This window comes from Talpa occidentalis, unplaced genomic scaffold (genome assembly GCF_014898055.3).
Source record: "Talpa occidentalis isolate TD23 unplaced genomic scaffold, MPIMG_talOcc4v2.1 talOcc4.7, whole genome shotgun sequence".
Taxonomy (NCBI): domain Eukaryota; kingdom Metazoa; phylum Chordata; class Mammalia; order Eulipotyphla; family Talpidae; genus Talpa; species Talpa occidentalis.
Genome location: NW_023605083.1, coordinates 131,481,703 through 131,491,315, shown reverse-complemented (window position 1 = coordinate 131,491,315; position 9,613 = coordinate 131,481,703). Strand labels below are relative to the sequence as shown.

The 9,613-nt window shown below is 52.7% G+C and overlaps 1 long non-coding RNA gene across 1 annotated transcript; it reads left to right on the top strand.

The window, feature by feature from the left end:
- The first annotated feature begins 7,640 nt into the window (after positions 1–7,640).
- LOC129144894 (uncharacterized) lies at positions 7,641–9,046 on the top strand. Its single transcript, XR_008549696.1, has 3 exons — positions 7,641–7,679; positions 8,382–8,499; positions 8,811–9,046. It is a non-coding gene; the product is annotated as an uncharacterized LOC129144894 (long non-coding RNA).
- The last annotated feature ends 567 nt before the right edge of the window (positions 9,047–9,613 follow it).

Here is a 9,613-nt window from a genome sequence, read left to right as displayed (position 1 = left end):
CTTGACATTCAGGGAGGCAGATCCTCACTGGGATACCCAGCACCGTGGAAGACTTCTCTCAGTGGGCACTCTCTGGCTCCACACTGGTTGCCTCTGATGGACGACAGCCTTGAAAGAGATGAAAAGACCCAGGGGAAACTGTCCAGCTTTGGGGGTGATTCAGCCTGGTTCACACCAATTTCCTCTTAGGAAAGGTGACTCTCCGCCGCCTGAGGCCACAGCCGACGAAGATGACGTTGGACATCATGACATCAGTGTTTTCTCTCTTGTCTAGACGCCAGATCATTCAAAGGATGATTCCTTGGATGATTCTATAAACTGAAGGACTTCTTTGAAATGTGACCCCACGTCAGGAATCATAGAAAGTAAAACTTCCATGAAACTAGAGGAAATTGAGGGGGCCCTCAGAAAGCCACACTCACTGTATCTCTCAGTAAGTTTCAAGCAATTAGAAAACTACTATCCATGACTGGTTGAGCAGAGATTTGGGGACGGTCCTTGCTGGAAAGATCTTTCCCTCAGTTGGAATCTGCAGTGACTCATGGCAGAGACCCAAACACTGAACAGAAGTGAAGGAAGCTGGTAGGGAACAGAACTCTATTTAGAGCCTAATGTCATCAGCATTTTGGTAGCCACTAATAGTTAATCAGCACTACCAGACAGATGATATTATTATCCCAGTTTGACGGCTGAGAAATCTGTGGCTTAGAGTGTTTAACAAAATTTCCCAAGGTCACACAGCTGAAAAATGGCAGGCCTGTGCAATATGATTCCTCCTCACCCTCCTGTACATCTATAGTCAAATTGTTACTGGAATGAGCAGAACCACAGGTAGGTGTGGCTGATCTAGGGAGAAAGTTTTTATTGGGTGATGATAAAGATGCTGATTAAATGTTTAAGCTCTATTATTTCTTTCCTTAGAGGAAAAAATTAGGTTTGATTAGGTTTGTTTTTAGTTTTAGATGAAGACTCCACCTTTATGGCTTCATTTCATCGTAATTATCTCCAACTATAATCACATTGGGGATTAGGGCTTCAACTTAAGAAGTTTGTGGGGACATAATTCAGTCCATCCCAGAACTAAATTGACCAAAAGATCTGCAAAGTCTCTACACACAAAACTACAACACCCTGCTGAGAGAAATGACAGCTTCTGTAGCCATCACCATCATTTCTGCCAGGTGTTTTATAATTTCTGTGACAATAATAATTTCCTGAACAAATAAAAGGAGAGATATACCAGGTTTAAGGGTTAGATAAGTTGATATTGTTAAGATGTAAATTCTCTGCCATTTAAAGTGCAGTTTTTATCCAATCCCACTCAAAATTTCTACCAGACACTTTTACAAATAGAAATTGATGATATACTTCTAGAGTTCCTTTGGGAAAACTAAGGCTCTAGAATAACCAACCAATCTTGTAGAAGAACTGAACTGGAAAACTTAGAATCCTTAAATTGAAGACTCACTATAAAGTAATCAAAACAGTATCACCATGATAATAGACTAGTTGGTCAACAAAACAGAACAGTGAGGTCAGAAACAGATGTCCTCTTCCATGAGCAATTGATTTTTGACAAGGGCACCAAAACAACTCTGTGGAGAAAGGAAAATCTTTTGAACAAATACTGTTCGAATATATCCACATGGCAGGGAAAAATAACCTCAACCCCTACCTCACACCACACACCATTATTAATATAGATGAATGATAGAACCAAACATCAAAACTAACACTGGAAAGATTTTAGGGGGAAAATGAGAGTATCTTTGCAATCTAGGGCAGGTATATATTTTTTAGAAAGGAGACAGAAAATAATAACCAGAAAAGAGAAAATGAGAAATTTGCTTCCTCAAAATTAAAAAACTCCTCAAAAGACACCATTAACAAAATTAAAAGATAAAGACATCATTAACGAAATTAAAAGATAAGCCACAAACTGGATGTCTATGTTCACCAAATACACGCTTGACCAGGATTTATAGTTAGGATATAAAATGAATGTCTACAGCTCAATAAGGAAAAGATAAACAACTCAAAACAAAATGGTCTGAAGATTTTAAGAGACACTTTAAAAAGGAAGATTTGTGAATGGCCAATAAGCACATTGGAAAGGTGCTCACCATTTTATTTGCATCAGGCAAATGCAAATGAAAACCACAATGAGATACATGCCTGCCTCCTCCTGTTAGAAAGGCTAAACTTGAGACTAGTAATATCAAATGTTGGCAAGGATGCAGAGCAAATAGATTCTCTAGAGTCTCATGGATGGCTTGAAGGAAGAGTAAAACATCACTGCCCCTTTTTCATCAAGTTAATCACGCACCTCTTCTTTGACCTAGTCTGTCCACTCCTTGATGTTTATCCAAGAGAATAGAAACCCACATCCTGTAAGTCTTATATATAATTAATATATAATTAATATATTGCAGCTTTATTGATAACAATCCAAACTGGGAAGCATTCTGAAGGTGTCAGGAGACAGGAGGAAGAATGCACAAGAGAGGAAGAGCCTCACAATTGAAGACGGCTGAACAATAACAAGAAACGAAGTCGTGATTACACCTATCGTCACATGGAAGGATCTCGCAGAAGTTATGTGAATAAAATCCAGACACGAGCAGAGTCTATACTGTATCATTTGTTTATATGAATTTCTAGAACAGATGAAGCAAATGTATGGTGAAAAAAATCAGAATAGGGTTGTCTGATGAGGGTGGGAGGATTGATTGGGAAGAGGCCCTATAGAGCATGCCAGTGAAATGGAAATCATTTATTATATTAAGGGGGACACCTTACCCCAAAATATGGTCTCGGTGTATTAAATATCTTAACCTGAAGGGATGTTTTAAAAAGGCAGAAGCAGGAAGGTCACTCCAACCTTCCCTCCTCCCTTGCTCGTCTTACCTGAAATGTGTCCTAAAACCCCCACGTGAAAGTGCCCTCGGTCACAGGAAGAGGGAAGACATTCTCATCACCAGCGGTGAGGAATTTGGGGCCAAGAAATCAGTACACGCAAGCCTGGTTAAACCACCTCTCATCTTCCTAGTTATTTCTTTGCCATTTACTACCTTGAACCAAACCCCGTGTCTGGTCAGTTCTTCATAAATGTTTTGTTCTTTGTCAAAAGGCAGAAAAGCTTCTACTCTGGTCACTCCTTCGGGTCTCCATTCTCTTGTGAGGGCTTCCTGTCCACATAAATATTCAGCAAGATGTGTCTGCCCTGCTCCTGGTCTCTATCTTTCTCCGCTTAATTGTCAGATCCGGCCCGAGACCCCTGGAAGGTCAAGGAAAACTTTCCCTCCCCTACGCGTCAGATGAATGTGTCCATTTGTCAAAATCATAGATTTGTGCATCCCGATGCGTATGACGTTTCTCTGAAAAACTGCAAAGACTAGAATCCAGAGGAGGGTGTGGGGTGGAAGGAGGACTCGATAAAACGGGACCTTGGCCCCTGTTGAAGCCGCCTGATGGGCCCGGGAGACTTTATTACATCATTCTGCTTCTTTGGATCTATTTGTCATTTTTAGAGGGAGAAGAAGAAAACACTGCGTGATGGCTCTGGCTCAGGCCCTCACAGGCCGTGCTGGGGAGGCATCTCCCCTGAAAGCAGACGCCAAGGCGTGAGGTTTTCTTCTCCCCCCTTTGGCGTGCTGGGTCCTCCTGCAAGGGCTGGACTATCTGGAGGCATCTTGCCAAGAAGTGTCTGAATTGGCACACCCTTGAGCTTTGCTGTCAGGCGAGGAGTCGAGATTCCTGGTACCGGGGACGTGAGCGCCTCTGACAGATTCCAGGCTCTTCCTGACAGTCTTGAACTGATACTTCCTCAAGGTGACCATCTTCAGCAGCGCCGCGCCTCTCCATCCTCAGCCCTGAAGCAGCCGGGCAGGAGCCTCTCCTGCGGGGCTGCGGGGCTGCGCATATTCTGGGCTCCATGGTCCTGCAGCAAGAGCTCTCCGCCCACGGGAGCGGCTTTCTTTAATTGGGACCTTTTCTGGCACCTTTTATTATAGATGCCAATGTTATATGACTCGAGCTGCTGGTGCAAAGTTTTCTCACTCCACCCACCCGCCAACAGAGTAGCCCCAAACCAACCATCTCTGGAGTCCCACAGTTCCCGGGTGCACTGCCTCCCCCAGGCCGTGGATTTCATTCGCAGATCTGTGTGGAGACAGAGGTGAAGACCCGCAAACTGCTTCAGGAGCAAGTCCAGGGTGAGAAGTAAACACCTAAACAAAGACAGACAAAGATCTGGTGGGAAATGTTCTTTGCATAATCCCACAATGTTACCAGGATATCGTATCTTGGGTGTCACCTTATTCCCGCTGAGGACTTGCTCTTTCCTTCCACGGTCTCCCCCCAGGCCCCTGCCCCCACCGGACCCCACGACTGCCTGGCACCCCCAGGTAGAGCTGATTTTATTGCTTTGGCCTCAGCCTGAATCAAGATGAAACAGAGGCGTTCCAGCCCCCATCCCGCCAGCCCCACCACCCAGGAAAGGTGCTTTTTTGTTAACGTGGAAGACAGAAGCAGAAAGACATTACAAAATGCATATGCAAACCCGAGAACAGAAAGCTCACGTCTAACAATCCCACCCAGCTCTTCCTGCCCCATTCCCGCCCTGGCAGGTATCCACTGAAGACAACTTAGGTTTCTCCTATGGACATATTTTTTGGGGTCCTCATGGGGCAAATAAAGAGATAAACCCAGGAGGCAGCTGGTGGACATGAGCTCTTCGAAGAGTCAGGCTCCCCTCAGCCCCCCACTCCCCAGCAGCGATTTAATCCGAGGGTGTGTCTGCCTAGAAGAGAGGGCAGCGCTTCACCCCTGGCGTGGAGAGGACGTTCACCCCCGGCCGCTGTGCGCAGGCCCTTATCTGCATCACTGGCGGGCGCGGGCGGCATCGGCGGGGTGAGCAGGCCGCCAAGAGACAGTCCTTTATTGTGGCAAAGTGCGCCTTTAATTTCTGTGACAGAGTCGTGCAGACTCCAGGCTACGACCTTTCCTCGGGCCATTATAGAAGTCAAATCTGCTTCAGTCAGGAGGCATCACTGGGATACTTCATCACGGCTCTTCACGTAAGGTGACCCCGCCAGGTGCCAGATGGGAACGGATGGGCTCATCCCACCGCACCCTCCCTGTGTGGCCCAGAGGCACCCAGGAGGAGGGCGAGGGCGGGGGATGGGGACCTGCAGCTCCCTGGGGTGCACGCCCTGAGCGCCAGGGGCAGCTGGGGGAGATGGTGGAGGGGGGTGCTGAGGGAAGAGCTGATGCTCTGGACCTCAAGCTGTTGGGCCCCCCAGTCTCCCTGCAGCCTGGCAAAGTACACCCCTTCAGCTCCCGGCTGGAGGCCTGGTGGGTCTCAGGAAACCCCAGGCTGGCGCATCCTTCTGGTTTGGGGAGGAAAGAGACTCGAGGGTTTATGGAGCCAGCAGGCATCTGAGTTGCCCTGGAATGGGGCCTCTTACCCCCAACATGTTGTTGCTAAAATCACTTGGTAGAAGGAGGAGGTGTGAGAGGACGGAAGGGGAGGCCACTGCCCATTTCAGGGGGGCCACCTTTGGGGCAGAGCCCTAGGACTCTAGGAACAGGGGCTGTTCCCAGGGGAGGCCCTGCTCCCACTCCCAGGCTAGGAGCGCCCAGGAGGCCTGTAGGGGGCACTGTTGGTTCTGTTTACACCCCGGTGCCCTGAGCAGGGCTGGGGAGTGGCGGGAGCTTCGGAGACACCAGGAAACTGCAGTGACCTGCCTTCTCACTGCAGCCACGAGGCCTTGCACTTCATCCTGGTCTTGGTCTCTGTGGCTCCTGGCCCTGGGTCCTCACGGCCAACTGTGATGTCAGCCCTGTCCTCACCCCATCTTACCCATCAGGCAACTATGGGGTGGGGTGCTGTGCCCCCTGGGCCTCTTCGGGCTCAGACCCTGGAGTGTCTGTGCTGCCTCGTGGAGTTGGTCCATCTGGGCAGTGTGAAAAGGCAAGACTGTTTCAAGGCACGCCTGGGTCGCGGGAGTGCCCGGAACACGCACTGCTGAAGTGGCGCACAAGCCTGGAGGTTTCTGGCAGTTTTGAGATCTTTCTGGAAACAGGGCAAAGTAGAGCCAGGGCCGGGCAGCCAAGGCCATAGTTTAGGAAGAGTGCAGGCCTGCCAGGGCGTTTCCAACCTGCACCCGTGGAGGGTCCTCCCTGGACCCTTCTTTCCTATGAAACACGGAAACTTGGGCTTTTCCAGCAGCCACGTCGTCTTCCCTAGAAGGGGGACCCCAGGAGGACAATCAGACATTTTCCTGGGGGTGAAGGGGAACAGCACTAGGGTACTTGTCTAGAAAGGGAAGAAACTGTGGTTAAGGGGTATGTTCTCCTGACTCCAGAGAAGTCCCATTAGCTGCCCAGCCCCCGATGGACACCGGCCAGAACATGTGCTTCAGGACGCATCTGTAATGGAGTAGCCAGAGCCCCCACACCTGCTCATCCATCCGACCATCCATCCTGCCATCCACCCGCCCACTCACCCATCCATCCATTTATCCATTTATCCACCCACCCACCCTTCCATCTCCCCACCCATCAGTGCCTCCTCCACCCGCACACCCATCCATGATCCATCCTCCTTCCATCCCTCCTACTCACTCCTCTTGACTGAGGCCTTCACTCCATCCAGACTTGCGCTAATGAGGCCCAAGGAAACGTGCTGCTCCTTTATTTTTTCATGCCACAACCAAAAGCTGAAGGTCTGCTTGTGCTCAACTCTAGATGGTGCTTGTAGTGAGACAGGTGCTCCAGGTTAGGGCACTTTATCGATACAGGCTCCGCATCAGGCAGTGCGTGGGGTGCAGGCAGACGATAAAGGACAAAGGAGAAAATTGGCACTGGCAGGTGGCCAGTGGCCGGCAGCTGGGCTGGAGGAGTGTGGCTGGGAGAAGCAGAGGGACCTGTGGGAGGACCCCCGAGGCAGGAGGAGGAAGGGGCTGCAGGCAGGAGCCAGCCTGGGAGGGGGCAGGGAGGCCAGGCAGTTCTGTCCACCTGCAGGGAGGAAGGCGGTGCGGAGACCGGGAGGGAGGTCAGGGGGTGGCTGGGAGGGAGACACGGGGAGAGGCTGGGTTTCTCTGGCCAGTCTGGGGGGCATTGGGGCTATAAGGGGGGTGGGGGTCAGCCCTGGCCTCAGCCCCAGGGACGTGCACTCCAGGGTCTTGAAGGGCACTGACTGGTGCCAGGGACAGTGGCTGTGTCCACCCAGAACAGAGCCTGGGGGCACAGAGTGGGCCGAGGCCCATTCTGGCCACCGTCAGGGGGGTCACGAGGCTGGTCACCCTGGGCCTGGGCTCTGGGGTACTGTGGGGTCTCTGAGCAGGCCGCGCAGGGCCAGCCCGTTGAGGACGCAGGGAGGGGGCCTGTCCAGAACCCCTCACATTCCTTCTGGACTTTTACATCCACAGATGCAGCAGGTGGAGGGGCTGTCCCCGAGCTTTGTTTTCTCAAAGGACAGCGCCTGCAAACCCCGGTGGGCCTGTCACTGACGTCACCTTCCCTCCGCTGTTTGTTTTCTCGGCGGACCCTCCCCCGCACCCCCAAGCTGGCTGGTTGGCTGAGCCCTGTCGTCATCCCAGGTTCTGGCATCAGAACCGTTGCTATGGGGACCTCACCGATTAGGCATTTTGAGCATGGGTTCGGTGGGGATGAACGTGAGGACTGTGGGAGGGAGGCGGAATTCTCTGGGTGTCTGACGGGGAGAGGGCCAGAAGGGGGGTGTTGAGGAGGAGGCAGGAGAGGGGCAGCAGGGGGTTCAAACAGCAGAAATTGATTCTCGACATTCTGGACACCAGACCTCCAGATTGAGGACTCCGCAGAGTTGTCCTGGGGTGGGGGTGGGGGCAGGAGTGTCTCCTCCAGCACTGACTTTAGCTTCTGGGGCCCCAGTTTCTGTCCATGCCCCATCCTAAGGTGGCTTCTCCTCCATGTGGGGTACCTGCTCCTTCTCTGCTAAGGACACTTCGTTGGGGCTGGAGGGGGGTGGGTCTTGAACCCATGGTGACCTCACCTGAAGATCTGTAATTCTATCTCTGAAGGCTGACCTTGTTCTCAGTCAAGTTGCCTTTGCAGGTCCCGGGGGGGTGGGACTTGGACATGTCATTCTGGAGGTCACGATTTGACCTACTACAGCCGGGCAACTCAAGCAGGAAGATGGCTGGCTGCCCCAGACCCCGCCCACCCATGCTACCAGCTGGACGTTCGAGAAGGGCCTGTGGGACAGCTGGAAATTTGCCTTCTTTGCACCAGCAGACCCACCTGTTCCTCTGTCTCTGTCTCTGTCTCTTTCTCTGTCTCTCTGTCTGTCTCTGTCTCTCCACCCCCTACCCACTGGCCCCATGTCACTGACTTCACAGACTCTGCCACCAGCCTGTCTGAATGAGCGCCGCTGCATACTAGCTATGAGGGATGTGGAACAGCCTAAACTTCTCTGTGCCTCAGTTTTCCCACCTGGAAAATGGTGCTGCTTATCAGGTGAAGTGGGGGCTCCACCTGCTCACAGGTTGTTGTGAGCCACGGAGAGTGGAAGGTTCCAGAAGCCCTCTGAGCTGGCTCAGCTCCCACTGGCCCCTCCCGCCCGTGTGTGGACTGTGGTGACCCCAGGTCACTCCTTTCCCGCAGGGGTGCTCCCGACTGCCCTCCCTCAGGTTGCTGCACAGAGCAGCTGAGCTCGGGGCACCTCTGGCAGGTGGCAGGTGGGGCTAGGACTGACCTGGCAGCTTGGGGAGCCAGGGGCTCGTGGCCTGCACCCCTGCCAGCCCATCGTCCTGTTTCTCATCCCACAGGTTCTCGTGGAAAAACTTCCTCTGTTTGTCTTTGGCAAAATGAGGAAAAGCCAGGACACGCCAGTGAGCTTCCCCTTGAAGTTCACTTTCTCCCCAGCTATGTTCCTTTTCGCAAGGGCTGTCTGTTATTCGGAGTTTCGACGCCCTTCTGTGCTGGCGGGTGAAGTGGGTGACGGCGGCAGGGTAGGCTGGGCTGCTTGGCGCTCGGGGCCTCGAGTGGAAAACAACAAGTGGCAAGGGGAGCTCAGTGCCAGAGTCTTGGAAATGTGCCCCCTCGCCGACCCTCCAAGGCCCCCCACTGCTTGGGAGTTTACAAGGCGTTTGCAGACCCAGAAACTCGCTGCAGCTTCCTTCCCAGAGGGCGGCGTGGCCATCGGGAGTCTGGCAAGGAGGCCCAGGCACGCAGTTGGAACAGGAGGGCGGTGGGTGTCACTGCCCCTGGGGACCCCGAGGAAGGACCCGCACCTTGTAGTCACCCGAGCCTTTCACTGGAGTCTGGGGTCTCCTCCCTCCTCAAGGCCTTCCTCCCCCAAGCCTGCTCGCTCCCGGGGCCTCCCCGCTGGGCCTCAAGCGAGGGTCCCCGGCTGGTCCCCAGCTCCTCCCTAGAACACCAGCTCCCAGGCTGGGCCGCAGCCAGGAAGGCTTCAGGGCGACTCCCGGCGACCCGCTTGGGAAGTCGCTATGACAGACACCCCGTCTTACAGGCGGGAGAATGAGCCAGACTCTCAATTCCAGGCGACGGCATCGCTGCCACCAGCACGTCCAGCGTCTGATCGGGTGTGGGAGCCTCGGGGGAGGCTCAA